Raw genomic sequence first — 21,190 nt, 5'->3', positions numbered from 1 at the left:
CTAATTTGCAATTTAGGCTACCTACATCCTAAATGCCCAATACCGGTCAGTAACGGCCGAAATTCGGTAATTTCGGCCGTTACCGACCGGTAGTGGGCCACCTACATCTGGCCCTTTGCAGTACTACAAGTACAAACTAATAGCTTTGATGCTTACTGACTAGTATTTTGATTCGCGCACAAGCAACTCTTTATTCTCCCCAACACCTCCAAAAGAGAGCCCAGTATGTGATAAACATCAATAATCAAGCATTTCACAGCCTTGAAAAAGGCATTAAGTAACTGTGGGCCAAAAATCCGTTCCGCTCGCGGAATTTCGGCAATTTCGCGATCCGCAAATCTCGCGAAATTGCCGAAAAATCCACAAATCCGCTCGCGGGCGGATTTTATTTTGGGCCCACAGGAAGCACGTACAGTTAAGGCAGGTGCTCGAGTTGAAGCTAACTTTGTAACCATTTTAGAATGGCACCGGCAAGCTGCCAGAGTTGAAGTTGCTTACTTGCAAGTTGCAACTTCAACTCTGGCAGCTTACCAGCGCCATTCTAAAATGGTTACAAAGTTAGCTTCAACTCTGGCACCTGCTTTAACTCTGAAAGTGCTTCCTGTGGGCCAAAAATTAAACCTCAACAGGAAGCACTTACAGATATTGTTAGACGGACCGGGAGGGTCGGCCGAGATTACGGGGAGAGGTCTCCAGGGAGAGCCGTCTCCAACGACTGTACAGGTAAGTAACTTCCCCCCCCACAGACGGACACCACACAAGATTGAAGGTTAACGAGACTTTATATGCAATTCTTAGGTTACGTCGTTATGATACAAGGAGGTCTGGACTCAGGGGTCCCCTCGGTTCTGATCTCTGGTTGAGGAGAAAGGGTAGCGGGACAGTCTTAGTTACCAATGAGTTAAATAGCTCTCAATCCTCGAGCTCGGCGTGGTTGCTGATCGGGCCGTGGAGGAGCCAAGCAGGTCCCGAGATGGATGAAGGATGGTCGACGGGCCGTGGAGAAGCCAAGCAGGTCCCGATGAAGATGATGGTTACAACGGTCCGCGGCCTCGCCAGCAGATCCGGACGACGGTGAAGAATGAAGGTTACGACGGCTGTGGCAGCGCCAACAGGCAGGACGATGGTGCACAGGACAGAGCTACGGCAGCGCCAGTAGTCCGTCCAGGATGAGTTCCTCTTACGTCTCTCGACTCCAAGATACAACTGACTTCCTGCTCTGGAGCTGCCCCAGTTATAGGGCTGGCGTGCTTTGATGTCCGGACCCTCGCACTTGGAGGTCGGGAGGTCCGGGATGAGGGAGTCCAGACACCCAGCAGGGGGGTGGAGCCAGCGCCCGGGGAGGCGATGGGCGAGCGGCACTGGGCGGGGGGAGAGCCATCGGCACCTCTTTCTCCCATTGACTTGCCAAGTAGCCCGCTCACCTCCTGGGTGGAGGGTGGTGCCGGATTGTCTGAGGCTGGGCTAGGCCCAGGGTTGAGGTCGATCAGGGGCCAGGCGGCCTCGTGGCGAGGTGTCCAAGATGGCGGCCCGGGCTGGGTGCATGGGCCGGCAGTGGATCGGACCCACGAGGTTATCATGTTCGAGGGCAGGGGTCCCTGAGGGGACGCAGGGCGTGCAATGGTGGTGTGTGGTGCTTGCGTGACTGGGCTCGGGCCTGGTCGAGCCGGGGGAGAGCGGCCCGTCATGTGGCCTGTCCAACATGCGTCCCCCCCAGCTGAAGGCGGGGAGAGTTACCCATCCTCTTGGGGACTCTCTTCGTCGAGGCGGAAAAACCGGGACAGGCCATCGGCGTTGGCGTGGTCGGACCCAGGCCGGTGTTCGACTGTGAAGTCCATACCTTGTAAGGAGATGGACCAGCGTAGCAATTTTGGGTTTTCCCCCCGCATATGCATCAACCACTGCAGGGGTCGGTGGTCAGTCTGCACCCGAAAGTGGGTGCCAAAAAGGTAGGGCCGGAGCTTCTTGAGGGCCCATACCACAGCGAAGGCTTCCCTCTCTATGGTGCTCCAGCGTTGTTCCCGGGGTAGGAGTCTCCGGCTGATGAAGGCCACCGGTTGATCGAGGCCTTCGGTGTTCACTTGGGACAGGACCGCCCCAATGCCCTGGTCGGAGGCGTCCGTCTGGACGACGAACTCCCGGCTGTAGTCTGGGGCCTGGAGCACAGGAGCGGAACACATGGCGGCCTTTAACTGTTCGAACGCCGCTTGACACTCTGGGGTCCAGTTCACCTTCTTGGGCTGATTTTTTGACGTGAGTTCGGTGAGAGGCCCCACGATGGTACCATAGTCTTTCACGAACCTTCGGTAGTAGCCCGTGAGGCCCAGGAAGGCTCGCACCTCAGTTTGAGTGATAGGGGGTTGCCAGTTCTGGATGGCGGCAATTTTCAGCTGTAGGGGGGCCACTAGGCCGCTTCCCACCTGGTGTCCGAGGTAGGTCACCGACCCTTGTCCAATTTGGCATTTGCTGGCCTTGATCGTGAGGCCAGCTCGCTGAAGGGCTTGCAGCACTGCTTGGAGGTGGTGGAGGTGCTCGGTCCAATGGTGGCTGTACACAGCGATGTCGTCCAGGTAGGCGGCGCTGAACTCTTCGAGCCCCGCCAGGACCTGATTGACGAGCCGTTGGAACGTCGCTGGGGCATTCTTCATGCCGAAGGGCATGACCGTAAAGTGATAGTGGCCATCGGGGGTGGAGAAGGCAGAGCGTTCTTGTGCTCGGGGTGTGAGGCCGATCTGCCAATAACCTGCCGTCAGGTCGAAGATGCTGAGGTAGCGGGCAGCGCCCATTCGGTCGACCAGCTCATCTGCCCGGGGGATGGGGTGTGCGTCCGTTCTGGTGACTTCATTCAGGCCCCGGTAGTCGACACAGAACCGGAGTTCTGGTGTGGTCCCGGGGGCGGCTGCTTTGGGGACCAGTACGACCGGGCTGGCCCATGGACTGTCTGAGGGCTCGATGACCCCGAGCGTGAGCATCTTAGCTACTTCCGCCTGGATGCAGGCCCGTACCCGATCAGGTACGCGGTAGGCCCGGTGGCGGATAGGAGGGCTGTCTCCGGTGTCCACATCGTGCACACACCAGGAAGTGACACCCGGGGTGAGGGAGAACAGACTGGCGAACCGTGATAGGAGGGCTTGGCACTCTTGCCGTTGTTCTCTGGTGAGGGTCTCCGAGAGTCGGACCCCATCCACGGAGCCGTCTTGCTCCTGGGTCCGCAAGAGGTCAGGGAGAGGCTCGGAGTCGTCTTCAACCCCATTGTCTGTGGCCATCAAGAGGCTGAGTTCTGTTCGTGCAAAGTGGGGTTTCAGTCTGTTGGTGTGGAGGACTCGGAGCGGATTCCGGGCGGACTCCATATCGATCAGATAGGTGGCAGGACCCTTGCGCTCGATTACCTTGAAGGGTCCCGTCCATTTGTCTTGGAGAGCGCACGGTTCTGTGGGGGACATTACCCAGACCTGTTGCCCCGGCTCGAATTCAATGGATGAGGCGTTCTGGTCATACCATTTCTTCATGTCCTCTTGACTGGCCTCTAGGTTGGCTTTTGCTAGGTCTCTGAACCGCCGGGACTGGTTGCGGAGGGTGAGGAGGTACCGGAAGACATCTGGAGGACTCTTGGCCGGAGGCATCTCCCAGCCTTCTTTGATCAGGCTGAGTGGCCCCCGTACTGGGTGCCCATAGAGCAGCTCGAAGGGGCTGAAGCCTAGGGACTTCTGTGGGACCTCCCGGTAGGCGAAGAGGAGGCACGGCAGCAGCACGTCCCACTGGCGACGGAGGGGCTCTTCCAATCCCCCGATCATCCCTTTTAGCGTGCGATTGAACCGCTCAACAAGTCCGTTTCCTTGGGGGTGATAGGGGGTCGTGAAGCGGTAGGTGACCCCACACTGTTGCCAGAGGGACTTCATATATTTAGAAATAAAGTTCGTGCCTCTGTCACTGACGACTTCCCGGGGGAACCCCACACGGGAGAAGATCCCCATCAGGGCCCGGCCGACCACTGGGGCTGTCACGGTCCGGAGAGGAATAGCCTCAGGGTAGCGGGTGGCGTGGTCCACTAGTACCAGGATGAAGCGATGGCCTTGTCTTGTACGCGGGTCCAGGGGTCCCACAATGTCTATCCCGACCCTCTCAAATGGGGTTGTGACTACTGGAAAGGGTTGCAGGGGAGCCTTTAATTTGCGGCCGCTCTTCCCACTGGCTTGGCACGTGGGGCAAGATCGGCAATGCTGGTGCACATCGTTTCTCATTTTGGGCCAGAAGAAGTGGGTCACTAGGCGGCTGTAGGTTTTATCCTGTCCCAGGTGCCCTGCCAGGGGGGCATCGTGGGCCAGGTTTAGCAGGAAGTCTCTAAAGTGGAGGGGCACCACTAGTACTCGGTTGGCCCCCAGCTCGGCGATTCGTTGCTCGCTGTACAATAGATCATTGTCCCAGTAGACCCAATGAGTTCCGGAGGTATCCCCGGCGCTTTGGGCGAGCGCTTGTTGTCGGAGTCCCTCAAGGGAGGGACAGGTCTTCTGTTCCTGACGAAATTGTTCTTGTGTGGGTCCCCCTTCTTGAGCCCACTGATCAAGATTAGCGAGGTCGGAAGGTTGAGCAAGTTCGAGGGGGATGCCATGGTCGGGGGTCTCGGCGGGGGCGACCGGAGGCGGTGGCGCCGGCCATTCGGGTTCTTCCGGGTGATGGTTGGCACGGGCGGCCATGGACCGGGTGGTGACGCACGCCCAGTCTGGGACGCCCAACATCCCCAAGTGTTCTTTTCGCTCCACGGCTGCCCACGGGGAGCTTTCCAGGTCATTTCCGAGGAGGCATTCCACGGGGGCGTCGTCTCGGACCGTTACCTTCAACATGCCGGAGACCCCTCCCCACTCAAAGGGGACGCAGGCCATCCGACACAGACTTTCCGAGTTGTCGGCTGATCGCACAGGGCAGAGAACGTTCGGTAGATATTGTTCTGGGGTCACCAGATGACAGCGGACGGCTGTCACACTGGCCCCGGTGTCTCGAAGGGCTTCGGCCCGTTGTCCATTGATGCTCACCCATTGGCTGTACTTCTGGGTGTTAGCGGGTAGGGGGACCCGCGGGACCATGTCTCTTCCCCCTAAGCACGCGAGAGTCATGGCGGCTGGCTCCCACTCTTGATACTCTTGCTCGTCTGTTTCTTGTTCCTCGGAGATCTGTTCTTCCCCTAGTGCCGCGGCGGCCACCTGGCGGGGTCTTGGACTCTGATACTGCGGGCAGCTTGGGTCGTTTGCATAGTGGCCGACTCGTTGGCATCGGTGACATGTAACATTGGCTCTGTATCCCGGTCGCGCCGGGGTGCTGCCCCGGTTGGCCGGGGGGGTGGTGCTGGTAGCGGGGGCGGCCGGAGTATTGTCTCTTCCTCGTCCTTGGCCCCCTCCTCCTCCTCTGGGTCGGTAGTGACCATTGTTGTTCCTGTTCTGCTCGTAGGACCCATTCCGGCCCACTCTGGTGATCTCCCACCGGTCAGCTTCGGCTGCGAGCTGCCGGGGATCGGTTAACTTGCTGTCGAGGAGGTGTTGGCGTAGTTCAATGAAGCAATTGTTGGACAGATGCTCCCATACCATCAGATTGAACAGCTGCTCGTAGGTCGTGACGTTGTTCCCTCTGATCCAGCCTTCGAAGGCTCGGCTAAAGTACGTTACATAGTCCACCCAAGTTGTACCTGGAATGCGTGTGCAGTCTCGGAACCTCTGACGGTACATCTCGGGCGTGAGGCCATAGCGGGTGAGGAGGGCCGCTTTCATATGGTCGTAGGAGGTCATCTGGTGGTCTGGGAGCTGTAACAGAGTATCGCGGCCCTCATTGAGGAATTTGCCCCATAGGCCGGCTCCCCAGTCGGCTCTATCGATCCGGTGCGCAGTCATCGCGATTTCATAGGCCTTAAACCATTGCTGGATGTCGTCTTCTCGAAAATATTCTCGGACCACATCCTTGGGGATGTGCACTTTTTTCTCCGCGGTCCCTGGGGTGGACGGTCTGTCGGGCACCCCTAACTCTTTATTTTGTTTGCGCAGGTTGATCTCGGCTAGGTTCCGTTCGTGCTCGTACGTTAGTCTTTTTTCCTCGAGCTCCCTTTGCCTCTGTTTCTCCTCTCTTTCTTCTCGGAGGCGAAGGTGCTCTAAGTTTATTTTTTGCTCGGCCAATTTGAGTTCTATGTCCATCTTGAGTCGGGCCATTTCGAGTTCGTGTAGTCGGGCTTTTTCTCTTTCTTGGATCTCGTCTTGCGAGAGACTGGTTCTTTGCCCCTCAGGGGCCGTGTTGGTATTTTTCGCGGTGCTTTGCTCAGGGGCTTCGACATCCCCGGTCTCTGCCCAAGATTCTAGGGCATGCTTAAAATCGTCCTTGGTACTTAGTCCGGTGGTAGCGATACCTAGTTCGATGCAGAACTGCTTTAGTTCACGATGGCTGTATTCCTCTAGTTTTTCCATTTGGAACTTCTCAGTTGATCCGCTCTCTTTAGTCGACATTTGTTGTTCGTTGTGGGGTGAGCTACTCTCTGTACGTTATGCGGTGATTCGGATCGCGCCGCTGGCCACCAATGTTAGACGGACCGGGAGGGTCGGCCGAGATTACGGGGAGAGGTCTCCAGGGAGAGCCGTCTCCAACGACTGTACAGGTAAGTAACTTCCCCCCCCACAGACGGACACCACACAAGATTGAAGGTTAACGAGACTTTATATGCAATTCTTAGGTTACGTCGTTATGATACAAGGAGGTCTGGACTCAGGGGTCCCCTCGGTTCTGATCTCTGGTTGAGGAGAAAGGGTAGCGGGACAGTCTTAGTTACCAATGAGTTAAATAGCTCTCAATCCTCGAGCTCGGCGTGGTTGCTGATCGGGCCGTGGAGGAGCCAAGCAGGTCCCGAGATGGATGAAGGATGGTCGACGGGCCGTGGAGAAGCCAAGCAGGTCCCGATGAAGATGATGGTTACAACGGTCCGCGGCCTCGCCAGCAGATCCGGACGACGGTGAAGAATGAAGGTTACGACGGCTGTGGCAGCGCCAACAGGCAGGACGATGGTGCACAGGACAGAGCTACGGCAGCGCCAGTAGTCCGTCCAGGATGAGTTCCTCTTACGTCTCTCGACTCCAAGATACAACTGACTTCCTGCTCTGGAGCTGCCCCAGTTATAGGGCTGGCGTGCTTTGATGTCCGGACCCTCGCACTTGGAGGTCGGGAGGTCCGGGATGAGGGAGTCCAGACACCCAGCAGGGGGGTGGAGCCAGCGCCCGGGGAGGCGATGGGCGAGCGGCACTGGGCGGGGGGAGAGCCATCGGCACCTCTTTCTCCCATTGACTTGCCAAGTAGCCCGCTCACCTCCTGGGTGGAGGGTGGTGCCGGATTGTCTGAGGCTGGGCTAGGCCCAGGGTTGAGGTCGATCAGGGGCCAGGCGGCCTCGTGGCGAGGTGTCCAAGATGGCGGCCCGGGCTGGGTGCATGGGCCGGCAGTGGATCGGACCCACGAGGTTATCATGTTCGAGGGCAGGGGTCCCTGAGGGGACGCAGGGCGTGCAATGGTGGTGTGTGGTGCTTGCGTGACTGGGCTCGGGCCTGGTCGAGCCGGGGGAGAGCGGCCCGTCATGTGGCCTGTCCAACAGATATAAATAAAGCAGGTGCCAGAGTTGAAGCTCAAATTCAGTAACGTTTTAATCAACCCAAAACATTAGTGAGCACGGTCGAGGCTGGGCAAGTGTGCTTTAACCCCATATCTGCTGTCTTAAATTAGCTGTAATACTCGAGGGAGGTCTTTGAATCCCTGAGTTTCTCGAGCGCAACCCCTGTGTAGTTCCTGTGACCAAGAGGCTGCTTTCTCCTCACCTGCTGCCCTGCTCGCTCTCTGACCCTTTATACACAAGAGGCATGTTGACACGCATAGAAGCCCCGCTCGTTTGGCCCCGCACCACACACAAGCGGTACCAAACTTCTCCCCGCCCTTTCCCAACTATGATGGACAGCTCTCTCAAGGAACCTCGGCGCCTTTTGGCGCGGTGGCAAAGTTACAGGCACACATGGTCAGTGGAGACAAATCTTCTGGCCCTTTACGCAGCTGCAGTGTAGGAAAAGCACTTTACATTTACCCAACGAGGTAGCACTTACTGGATTAGCCAGTAAAAGTGCTCCAGTTGAGTAGAGGTATTGCACAAAATTATGGCATCTTTGTGGATAACTATGCAGGGCAGGATTCATTCTGGCATGAGGCTCCTGTCACAAAAATTAAACCTCAACAGGAAGCACTTACAGATATAGCAGGTGCCCGAGTTGAAGCTCAAATTCAGTAACGTTTTAATCAGCCCAAAACATTAGTGAGCACGGTCGAGGCTGGGCAAGTGAGCTTTAACCCCATATCTGCAGTCGAAAATTAGCTGTAATACTCGAGGGAGGTCTTTCAATCCCTGAGTTTCTCGAGCGCAAACCCCGTGTAGTTCCTGTGATCAGGAGGCTGCTTTCTCCTCACCTGCTGCCCTGCTCGCTCTCTGACCCTGTATACACAAGAGGCATATTGACACGCATAGAAGCCTCGCTCGTTTGGCCCCGCTCCACACACAAGCGGTATCAAACGTCTTCCCGCCCTTTCCCAACTATGATGGACAGCTCACTCAAGGGACCTCAGCGCGTTTTGGTGCGGTGGCAAAGTTACAGGCACACATGGTCAGTGGAGACAAATCTTCTGGCCCTTTACGCAGCTGCAGTGTAGGAAAAGCACTATACATTTACCCAACGAGGTAGCACTTACTGATTATCCAGTAGAAAGTACTCCAGTTGAGTAGAGTGCAAATCGCAAAAAAAATCCACGACTTCGCGGGAAAATCAGCGAATTCGCGGATTGTTTTGCGGTTTCGCACGAATTCGCAGACCGCAGATCTGCAAAATTTGACACTGTACAAATGTTCCTATAAAATGTCAGTAAGGCTAATCTTAAAGGAAATAGGAACTAACAATAGTTTGACAATAAGTAGAGTTAGGATTACATGTGGGGTTGGAATTAGGCTAGGTGTTACAACCAATTTTTCATCACTGTTGGAAATGTCCATATTTTGTGTTGCATTACTCCAGATTGTTGCCTTCTTTTGATGAACAGACATTTCGACCTGGCAAAATAAACTTTTTGCCAGGCCTAAATCCTCCTTTTTGATATTTATAAGTCACCCCTAAGTTAGGCCCTAAATGCCTAAAGGACAATGTGCTTGGTATTTAAAAAGTAGGAAATTTCTATTTAAGGTTTTAAATGTGACAGCAGTAAAAGACCCCCAAAGTAGCTTTTCACGGTAGCAAGGCTATCTCGCACATAGAGGAACATGGACTTACAATATAACAACTTATAATGCTTAATTTTGGTTTGGGAGCAGCTAGAAAATTCATTCAAGGCTCGTTTTCATGGTAATTTAAAATCCAACTTAAGAATCACCAGATGTTATATTGCTATTGTAGAAATTACACTTTTAGAAAGTTGTCATATATCTACCCTAGCCAAAAAGACCTTTCTGAAGTGTCCAGTGTCACCTAATTGTTGAATGGCTCTTCTGCAGTGAGATGTGGATTGCTCCTAGACTGTGGAGAAAAGATTTGAGTGTGGAGAGGTGTTTTCCATCTTCAGCAGGATGGCCTGGACGGCAATGCCAAGCCCCTTCCTACTCTTCAAAGGGGGCCTACCATGTCACTTGCAGATGTAGCTCACATCTAGGCCTGTTTCCCTTTGTCTTGGGCTCCAAACCCAGTGAGAGGGGTAGCTGCCCCAGACTGGTTTGGAGTGACCACAAGGGAGGTTTAATCCATTACCATAGTCACAAGTCTGGGTGGGCATGGGGAGCTCTGACCAGGAGAAGAATGCTTCCGCTGTGTTGTATTTAGGTAGAGAGAAGCACTGTGGGATAGCTTACAGTAAAACACACTGGCATTGCTGCAAAAGTGGGTAGCACCACCGCCCCCGGGTTCTTTTATCCCATTGGGTTGGAGAGGGGCATGAAGATTCCCCACCCACAGTCTAGCACTGGCCAGAAATGTGGAAACCCTAGTACCCTCTACAGAACATTATTGGACTTGTGGGGAATCAGAAAAAGGACTGCCCTTCTGTCTGAATAACCCGAAGGTAGACTGGACGTGCATGCCTTGAACCTAGGACCCGGGAAGTGACTCCAAGGGTCATTTTGCTGACCTCTTGTTTGGGATACAGAGACACATCAAGCTACAAGAGGCCTTTTTCTGCATTCCTTGCTGACCAGTTCCAACTGGACCTGCCCAGGACCCTGCTGCTGGCCTCTGCTGGAGTGAATCTTGACCTCTAAGTGCTGGCCCCCAAGGTCACACCCTTTGCTGGTGTCAAAGTGTATTCCTCTTTAAGTTTCTTGAAAGCTGGGTCTGCCAACTTTTGCTCTGTGAACTGATGGGGGACTGGTACCAACCTGCCAAGGTGATCTGATGAAGGTGCATTGCCACTGTGCCAAAGATTCAGGTTGCTCCCGCTACGTTCTTCTCAGCAGCAGACAATATGATCCAGAGGGAGTGCCTTTTAAAAACCTGGAGCAGCACTATTCTTATTGATCCACACAGTAACAGATAAGTGAATTATCCACCTCTAAAACAAGTATGTTTCACATCTACAATTTTCCTATTGTTTTCCATTTCAGTACTACAAAAAGAATTATCATTTTGAGGTAAATATATACAGCTGGGCATTTGGGAGTGGACTACTGAACTTTGTAAAAGTCTTTGAGATCTGCTGTATCTTATTATTAGTCATGCAAGTTTCAAGACAAAAGAGTATAGAATATTGTTCTGCTAACATTGACATCAGTCCTTCTCAGAATTCATACCACATTGCAAGGCAAATGTACCCGAGAAACCAAGCAACATCAAATGGGGAAAATAATGTGTTTGTTAAGTCAAGAATTTAATAGCTTCACAGTAATTACTACATAGGTTCTATAAAAGACAGTGTTACTATACGAACTGAACAAAGACACCACTTGCTTCTTGAAGTATTATAGAGGTCCCATAATAAGCTAAGTTAGCCTATTTAACAGCCTACAGTGTTTCTAGTAGAAAAACATAACACAATACATATTACCACAACTCTACATCTTTACATTACAATAAGAGTATTGCATGTTTTCAGATTAACTACATAATATTCCTTGCCTACGCATTGTTACTTTGAAAAAAGAAAACACAACTAAAAAATAAGGAATCGCACTCCTGTTTAAGGCATGTGGTTGACAACCTTGTAACCGTAGATATGTATTAGCAGCAAAGTGTGCACATGCCTTATTTCAGAAAACTGCAAAGACAAACAATTGGCTTTTACTTAATAAACTCAGAGAGAGAAACCACATAACAATCAGGAAGATACCTCTGAGTGCCCATTTGAGAATCTCGGTAACACTTTAGTTTGTTTACATGAGGTTTAGATGAGCACCAGATACTTGCTTGCTTGTAACACAGCATCAAGAGATTTTCACAAGTCCTATGCCTTGGAAAAATAGAAATGCTGTCACTCGATCTGTAAAACTAGTCTTCTAGATTTCCAAGATTTAGAGAATTATTTTCAACCCTTGACCCGGTCACTCCACTACCGCACGGCCCCCGTGTGCCCGGATTCTGCTGCCGCTGCCTGCTTGGCCCTCTTGCTGCCGCCTCTCGTTAGGGCCCCTGCTCTCCAGGCTTGCCCTCGCTCTCCAGGCTTGCCCAGGCTTTCCCCGATCGCCAGGCTTGCCCAGGATTGCCCTCTCTCTCCCCCGCTCCACTTTCCCGCTCTTTACCCCCTCTGGTCCCCGCCGCTGCTCTCCTGCGGCCCGCCCCCTCTCCTGTCTCCCGCTCCCGCCTCCCAGCTGCTCCTCCCTCCCACTTCGCCATAAATGGCGAGGACCGCGAGTATGTGCAGCGGGCGCGCCGAAGGCGTGCCAAAGGCAAGCCCATCTACGCCCGTCCACGCCTGGACCGCGCCCAGCGTCAGAACCCCTGGACCCCGCCAGAGCCAGCCTACCCGACTGAGCTACGACACCGCCACCCTCCAAGCACTCAACACCGGCCGACATCCAGCCTGCTACCAAGCCACCCCGAAACGCACCCAGGGAGCCTTCACCTGCTACGCTTGCTACTTCACCTGCACTCGGTCCTGCACTGCGCGCCAGCCAAAACAGCCGCCAATAACAACCACCTCAAGTGCATCCTGCTCAACACCCGCTCCATCCACAGGCACGCTGTCGAACTATGGGACCTCCTGGACAAAACGGCACCAGACGTCGCCTTCTTCACGGAAACCTGGATGAATGCCTCCTCAGCCCCCGACATCGCCATTGCCATCCCGGAGGGCTACAAGATCATCCGGAGGGACCGCGTCACCAGACCGGAGGAGGCATCGCCATCGCCCACAGAAACACTATCCGCATCACGACCAACACCGATGACACCCTCGCCACCGCAGAGCACCTGCACTTCCAGATTCACACCGACCCCAAGACCACCCTCAGAGAAACCCTCATCTACAGACCCCCGGGACCACGCTCACACTTCAGCGAGGCCATCGCAGACTTCATCAGCCCGCTCGCCCTCGCCTCCCATGACTACATCCTCCTAGGAGACCTCAACTTCCACCCAGAGAACGACCAGGACAACAACACCACCGCCCTACTAGACAACCTCGCCAACCTCAGATTCAAGCAACTGGTCAACACCCCCACCCATTACGCCGGCCACACGCTCGACCCTGTCTTCTCCTCCAGCAACCACATCTCCTTCAGCCACACCAACGAGCTCCACTGGACCGACCACAGCTGCGTTCACTTCAACTTCAGGAAAACAACGACCCACCACCGCCCTCAACAAACCCCCCAAAGATGCTGGAGCAAGATCACCACCAACCAACTCACCACCTCCTTGCGCCTAAACCCTCCCACCGACACCACGGACCCCAACGAAGGAGCCCGCAACCTCACACATTGGATCACCGACTGCGCCGACACCCTTGCTCCACTGAAAAACCCTCCCGGCAACCTCAACAGCAAGAAAGCCGCGTGGTTCACCAACGATCTCAAAGACTCCAAGAAATCCTGCCGTGACCTCGAGAAAGCCTGGCCCCACAACATGTCAACGGATAACATGACAGCCCTCAAGAACGCCACCCGCAAACACCACCAGCTGATCCGCACCACCAAAAGGTCATCCTTCAGAGAACGACTGGACAACAACACCCACAACAGCAAGGAACTCTTCAACTTCGTGAAAGAGCTCTCCAACCCCAACGCCAGCGACAACGACATCACGCCTTCTCAAGACTTCTGCAACTCTCTGGCCACCTTTTTTCATGGTAAGATCGTCGACATACACGACAGCTTCGGCGCTCAGAACACGTACCCCACCACCGAACCTACATCCCCCACCACCACCATGTGCGCCTGGCCAGGCAAGTTAACGCTGTTACCTCCTCCTGCTTCAACACACTCCGCATGCTCCGTAAGATCTTCCGCTGGATCCCCACTGGAACCAGGAAAACGGTCACCCAGGCCCTCGTTCACCTGCCGTCTGGACTACGGGAACGCCCTCTACGATGGGACCACCGCCAAACTACAGAAAAGACTCCAGCGCATCCAGAACGCCTCAGCACGACTCGTCTTGAACATCCCCCGACACAGCCACATCTCCGCCCACCTGAGGAACCTGCACTGGCTCCCCGTCAGCAAAAGGATCACGTTCAGACTCTTCACCCACGCACACAAGGCTCTCCACGACTTGGGCCCCGAATACCTCAACAACCGCCTCACGTTCTACACGCCAACCCGCCAGTTCCGCTCCGCCAGCCTCGCACTCGCCACCGTCCCACGGATCCGCAGAACCACCACCGGAGGTAGATCCTTCTCCTACCTGGCAGACCTAGACCTGGAACACCCTCCCCATCCACCTACGACTCACCCAGGACCATCTCTCCTTCAGGAAGCAACTCAAGACCTGGCTTTTCGAGTGGTAGCAGCCCCCCCCCCCAGCGCCTTGAGACCCTAGCGGGTGAGTAGCGCGCTTTATAAATACTCTTGATTGATTGATTGATTGAACCAGTGGAATAGGATAATATTATGTAAACCTGAAAGCGAACCAGGTTATACTAATGTGTAGTTCACCAATGAAGTAAAGGCTGTTAGCATGCAAATCCCCAGCCACACCCCTCTTGAGTAATTGTTACATTTAGACTCTACATCTAATGCAACCCCTGTCGCTCATACACTGACTACCTTTCCGCCAATCTCCGAGGATGTGCTACGTGCACTCTGCTGTACGATTAAATCTGGCTCCCCGGCTGACCCTATGAAGCCTGACCAGTTGATAAGACTTCTCCCTGTGCTATTAACACCTTTGAGCAAGGTGATTAACATGTCCTTGTCAATGGCCAAGGTTCCTAGGTCATAGAAGCAGGCCAGGGAGATGCCACTATTAAAGAAGCCCACCCTTGATCCAACAAAACCAGAGAACTTTCACCCTATCCCCCTACTTCCTTGGTCCACTAATTTCTCTGAAGCCTATGTCAACTCTATCTTGTCAGGTTACTTGGAGGAAAATAACATACTGGACTCCTCCCAGTGTGGGCTTCGTCCGGGTCTGAGCACAGAGTCTGCCCTCCTAGCTGCGATCGAACAACTAAGAGCAGCACTGGATGAGGGACGTACTTTGGCACTAATCCTATTAGATCTTAGTGCCTCATTTGATACGGTCTCTCACCAGATTTTGATACAGAGGTTGAAGGAGGCTGGCATAATGGGTTGCACCCTGGATTGGTTTATCTCCTTTCTTTCGGAGAGGTCCTTTCTGGTGTCAGCCCCTCCCTTCGCCTCCAGACCCCATTCTATCAAACAAGGAGTGCCGCAGGGCTCGGCGTTGAGTCCAACGCTTTTCAACCTGTATGTTCAGCCCCTAGCTGAGGCAGCCAAGAGGAGAGGGCTGACTATAGTGTCATACGCCGATGACACACAACTAGTTGTCGCCCTCTCCAATGACTGTCTGAATGACGCTGCAAAATTCCTGAGTGGTCTAGTGGACGTCGCAGGGTGGATGATGGCCAACTGTCTCCAGCTCAATGTCATTAAGTCTGAGGTTCTGCTGGTTGGGAAAGACTGGGAGCTGTGGAGTTAACAGTGGTGGCCCTCCACCATGGGCCCGCACCCACCCCTAAACAGGTGGTGAAGAACCTTGGGGTCTGGGTGGACTCGGCCTTGAGTTTTCAAACCTAGACTAAGAAGGTACGGGCGTCATGTTTTGGCATTCTGCGCGGGCTTAAACCCCTGCTGGGGTTCTTTGACGCATCCATCCGACAGATGATTGTCCAGGCATCCGTGCTGTCGAGATTGGACTATGCCAGCTCGCTATATTTGGGGGCCAACAAGACAGAGATTGCGAGACTGCAGAGAGTCCAAAATGTGGCCGCCAGAACTCTTCTAGGCCTGCCTCACCGCTGTTCCACCTCCACTGCCATTCGTCAGCTTCACTGGCTGCCAGTGGCAAAACAGGTGCAGTTTAAGTCTCTGTTTTGCTTTTAGGATTTCCCCAGCTCCTGGGATTCTGGCTGACCTGCTCTCCGCCTATGCCCCTTCCCGTCACCTTTGTTTAGCAGGTCTACACTTCGCAGTTGTTTCTCAGGTTAGGAGGGCCCACGCCAGTGGACGCTCCTTTCGCATTCTATCAGCTAAGTTGTGGAATGACCTGCCTGTTTATATCCGGAGTATGGACAATTACTTGACATTCCGGAAGGCCCTGAAAACGTATCTTTTCCCAGCCCTCTAGGTGTGGTCGTCTCTCTGGCTTTTTCCTTCTGCTGTTTTGATGGATTCTTTGCTGCTAGCTGCCTTCTTTGCTCGTAGCACTGGGACGCTCCTTTGCTGGGGCAGCTGTTGCGCTTTATAAATCAGCCTAACCTAACCTTTACTTATGTATCCACGTCGTTTTCGACCAAATGAACAAGTTACTTACCTTCGGTAACGATATATCTGTAAGAAACAGTAGTTAGTATTAGATTCCTTACCTTAGAATATCCCCAGGCGTCAGTCTGGATCCAGAAACTTTTGCGTAGCAGTACCCCTGCGCGTCGGTAGGCGTCGTCTGCAGGCGTCCCCTGCGGCTCCGCGTCCGTCGTCGGCGTCGTGCGCCGTGATGATGTCGCTGGAGTATATAGACGCCGCCTCCGCGCGCTGACGTCAGTTCTTTGTACACAGCTTTTCCGCGCCAGAACACGCAGAGCCATGTAAAAAACCAATGCTCGTGCCATTTGAAACTAGGGCCCTGAAAGGGATGACCTTAACCCTAGGTATCAGTTCGCAGAACGGGGAGGATGGGTGGGGCGGTAAGGAATCTAATACTAACTACTGTTTCTTACAGATATATCGTTACCGAAGGTAAGTAACTTGTTCATCTGAAAGAAACAGGTTAGTATTAGATTCCTTACCTTAGAATAGATACCCCAGCAATACCAACCCCGGTGGTGGGTCTGCGAACCAATACAAACTTACACCAGAAAGTCCTGGAGGACAGAACGACCAAAGAAGCCATCCCTCCGGACTTGACTGTCCAGGCAGTAGTGCCTCGCAAAAGTGTGCAGCGAGGCCCACGTAGCCGCCTGGCAAATGTCCTGCAAGGGGACTCCCCGGCCCAGGGCAGTAGTAGCTGCTGTGGCCCGAGTGGAATGGGCCCTCAGCCCAACAGGAGGCTCCTTCCGAGCCAAAGAGTAGCACGCCTTGATGCACAGAACAACCCACCGAGAGATGGTCCGTTTGTGCACCACCCGTCCCTTCTTCGCACCCACGTAGCCAACAAACAGTTGGTCATCCACCCGGAACTGGCGTGTGCGATCCATATAAAATGAAAGCGCACGTTTTCGGTCCAGACGATGGAGCCGCTCTTCATCCTTTGAAGGATGCGGAGGCGGGAAGAAGGAGGGTAAGGTGATGGACTGCCCGATGTGAAAAGCAGAGACTACTTTGGGCAGGAAAGAAGGTCTAGTTCTCAGAACCACCTTGTCTGGATGAATGGACATGAAAGGAGGTTTGACAGAAAGAGCCTGGAGCTCACTCAGTCTCCTGGCAGAGGTGATGGCAACCAGGAAGGCCGTCTTTAAAGTCAGGAGACGGAGAGGACAGGAATGAAGTGGCTCAAAGGGAGCACACATCAAGAAGGTTTGAACCAGGTTCAAGTCCCACTGAGGCATCACAAACGGAACAGGTGGATACATGTGTGTGATGCCCTTCAAGAATCTTGTTACAATAGGGAACTTGAACAAAGAAGGTTGATCAGGCAGCCTCAGAAAGGCCGAAAGGGCAGAAAGGTAGCCCTTGATAGTGCCCAGAGCAGAGCCCTGCTGGGCAAGAGAGAGAAGAAAGAGAAGAACCTCGGAAAAAGGGGCAGAAAGAGGGTCCACAGCCTTTGCTGTGCACCATGCCCCAAATCTGTTCCACCGGCAGGCGTATACCAACTTAGTGGAGGGACCCCTGGCTGCCAGAATCACATCACAGACTTCAGGAGGCAAGTCAAATGGCCTCAACTGCCGCCGCCCAATCTCCACGCATGGAGGTGGAGACTGGACAGGTTCGGGTGGAGGACCGTCCCCTGCTGCTGCGACAGAAGGTCCTCCTGAAGGGGCAGACGGATCGGGGGACCGACTGACATGCTGAGTAGCTCGGGATACCAGTACCTTCGAGCCCAGTCCGGAGCCACAAGGATGACCTGGGCCCGGTCGCGCCTGATCTTCTTCAGCACTCTGGGCAGAAGTGGTATAGGCGGAAAGGCGTATAACAGACCACAACTCCACTCGCGCCGAAAAGCGTCGCCGTGCGAGTGCCGTCTTGGAAACTCCAACGCGCAGAACTGATGACATTGCGCGTTCTCTTCTGTGGCGAATAGATCTAACCAAGGCTCTCCCCATTGCAGAAAGAGACCTTGCACCACGTCCAAGTTCAGACGCCATTCGTGATCCATCGAGCACCGACGGCTGAGTTCGTCCGCCCTGGCGTTCAGAGAACCTGCCAGGTGTTGAACCATCAGAGTCACGCCCTGATGTTCCAGCCACTGCCAGAGGCGCAGAGCCTCTTGGCAAAGGGTCCACGACCCCACCCCGCCCTGTTTGTTGCAGTACCACATGGCGGTGGTGTTGTCCGTGAACACCTGCACTACACTCCCGCTGACAAAGGGGAGGAATGCTTTCAGCGCTAGACGAATCGCCCGCAACTCCAACAGGTTGATATGGAGCCGGGACTCCGCCGGAGACCAGATGCCTCTGATCTCTGCCTCTCCCAAGTGGCCTCCCCAGCCCTGGAGGGACGCGTCCGTCACAACAACGTGCTCCGGTTGGGGAAGGGAGAGGGATCTGCCTCTGACCCAATCGCGGTCCGTAAGCCACCACTGCAGTTGTCTCGCAGTGCCCTCCGAGATCAAGACATGGTCGGACAAGTTGCCCTGATGCTGGGCCCACTGAAACTTCAGGTCCCACTGCAGAGCCCGCATCCGCCACCGGGCGTGATGCACCAGAAGGATGCAGGAAGCCATCAGCCCCAGCAGCCGCAGCGTCAACCTGACCGAAACCCGGGATAATGGCTGAAAGATGGGAATCAAAGCCTGTATATCCTGGACTCGCCGTTCCGGAGGATAAACCCGAAACTGCGCCGAGCCGAGAACCACTCCGATGAAAAGGAGCTTTTGAGAGGGACACAGGTGTGATTTCGGCACATTGATGGAGAACCCCAGCTGGTGCAGGAGGTCTGCCGTCATCTGAAGGTGGTGGACGACTGTCTGGGGCGAGCCCGCCTTCAACAACCAAATCGTCTAGGTAGGGGAAGACTGAAACCCCTAACCTGCGCAGATGGGCTGCGACCACCGCCATCACCTTTGTGAACACCCGTGGGGTGCTGGTAAGGCCGAAGGGGAGCACGATAAACTGAAAGTGTTTGTGGCCTAGCGTGAACCGCAGGTAACGCCGGTGGGCCGGCAGGACGGGGATGTGAAAATATGCATCCTGCAAGTCCAACGCTACCATCCAGTCTTGTGGGTCTAGAGCAGCCAAGACCTGAGCCAAAGTCAACATCTTGAACTTCTCCTTCCGGAGGAAGCCGTTGACGTTCCGTAGATCCAAGATAGGACGTAGGCCCCCTTTGTCCTTCTTGGGCACCAGAAAGTAGTGGGAGTACCAACCACGTCCTACTTCTGGCTCAGGAACGCGCTCGATGGCCCCCTTGGCCAAGAGGGTCGTAACTTCCTCCTGCAGAAGCTTCAAGTGGTCCCCCGACACACGGTGGTTCTGCGGTGGCATGGCTGGAGGATTGGTCTCGAAGGGGAGGGAGTAGCCCCTTCGGACGATCTGCAGCACCCACCTGTCCGAAGTGATGGTGCGCCAGTGGGAGTGGTGATGGCGAACCCTGCCACCCACCGGCGTCACATGGGCCTGAAAGCACGGACTAGGAGGGCTTTGAGGCGGATGCTGCGGGGGGAGGTGTGGTCTGACCTCGCCGTTGTCCCCGACCGCCTCCACGGAGGTTTCCACGGCCGCCACCGCATTGATAACTTTGTTGCGGCGCGTGGCTGGCAGCACGTGTGGGACCGCCCCTTCCTTGGCCACGAAAGGAGCGAAACGAACCCGTTTGCTGGCGCTGGGTCGAAAGACCCAAGGACTTGGCCGTGACCCTGGAGTCCTTGAAGCGCTCCAGCGCGTGGTCCGCTTTGTCGCCAAACAGGCGACTGCCATCAAACGGCATGTCCATCAATGTATTCTGGACATCAGCCGACAAGTTGGCGGATCTCAGCCAGGCGTGGCGACGAATCGCCACTGTCATGGACATCGCTCTGCCCAGCGAGTCGGTCGTATCAAGACCACACCTGATGGAGTACCTTGCTACGTCTCGGCCTGTGGAATTTTAGTTTGCGATCTGAACATCATCTGCGCCAGCTTGTCACCTATGTACTACGTGCACGGCAGCCATTTTAGATATCATGGTCTCCCTGTCCACGATCGATCACCAGCACGCCCCTCTGACCCAGCAAGCAGCCTCCGCGCACCCTGGCTCCCCCTCCCTCCCCCTCATGAGCATGACCCTTCTGCATGACCCTGTCCTTGGGAGTCACGCCAGCGCCTGACCAACACCTCCTCTCCTCCCATGAATGCCCCTCTGTTGATAAACCTCCCCTCTGCACTGGATTGTCCACGCAGCATGAATACCACTCCATTGATGGCCCCTCACCCCGTGTCCGACTGTCCACACAGGTCCGAGGCCATTGCCTAAGCCGGGAGATATCATTTACTGCCCCTTATTGTATGAGGTCGCTCTCCTTCAAAGGACCCTCTATTGATCCAGGCCTCCCCACCCCCCGTGATATGATCAGGCGCACACATCCTAAGACTCGACGGAACACTTAGCTGCGTGATGACCCCCTCCTCTTATCAGCTGGTTGAGGACCTCTATTGTGAAGGTATATGGGGGTGGGATTGACACGAGGATTACGGGGATGTCTTTTCCTTTATGCTACAAATGTTCTGATTGTAATAAAGAAAGGTCACATGCCATAAACCAGTGTATAAGAGGCCAGGCCTCCGAGAGGCTGTTAGAGCACCTCGAGACGATACCTTGTTGTCTGATCTGATGTGTTCTGCTCCGTCGGAATAAACTTCTGTTTCCTGCCTTCTGGTCTCCGGCGCCTGCCTCATTGCTTGATAAACTTGAATGGTACAAGGGCGGTTAGCGCCGGGCAAATCTTGAGAAAGGTCCTAGCCCTACCTTTTTCCACAATTGGCGTCCCAAAGCGTGGGGCCCATCAGCGACACGTGGATCCAGTGGGAGAGGTCCCGATGACAGAGTGAACGACTGCAACGATCGGGAAGAGCTCGTGTCCGATAGACCCTCGTCTGACAGCCGATCATCCGACCTTCACTAGTTCTGAACAGACCTCTCTCGAGTGATCTACGGTCCTGACTGGGAACCATCAGGAGTGCCGCGAACATCACGAAGGAAGAGAGGACGATCGGGCGCTGGATCCAGAGGACAGGAAACCGTCCATGCGGTCCGGGTAAGGTCGTGTAAACACGACGAATTGAGGAAAATTTTTTTGTTTGGATAATACTAGTATTACGCTTTGTTGAAACCTCTGGAGATTCGCTGTCTGCAAACGGAGAAAAACAACAGGCTCTCTCTTTGCAAACAGTGAAGGATAGGTAACGCAGA

Source organism: Lissotriton vulgaris, chromosome 8, assembly GCF_964263255.1.
Source record: "Lissotriton vulgaris chromosome 8, aLisVul1.2, whole genome shotgun sequence".
NCBI lineage: Eukaryota > Metazoa > Chordata > Amphibia > Caudata > Salamandridae > Lissotriton > Lissotriton vulgaris.
This window is presented reverse-complemented; position numbering follows the sequence as displayed.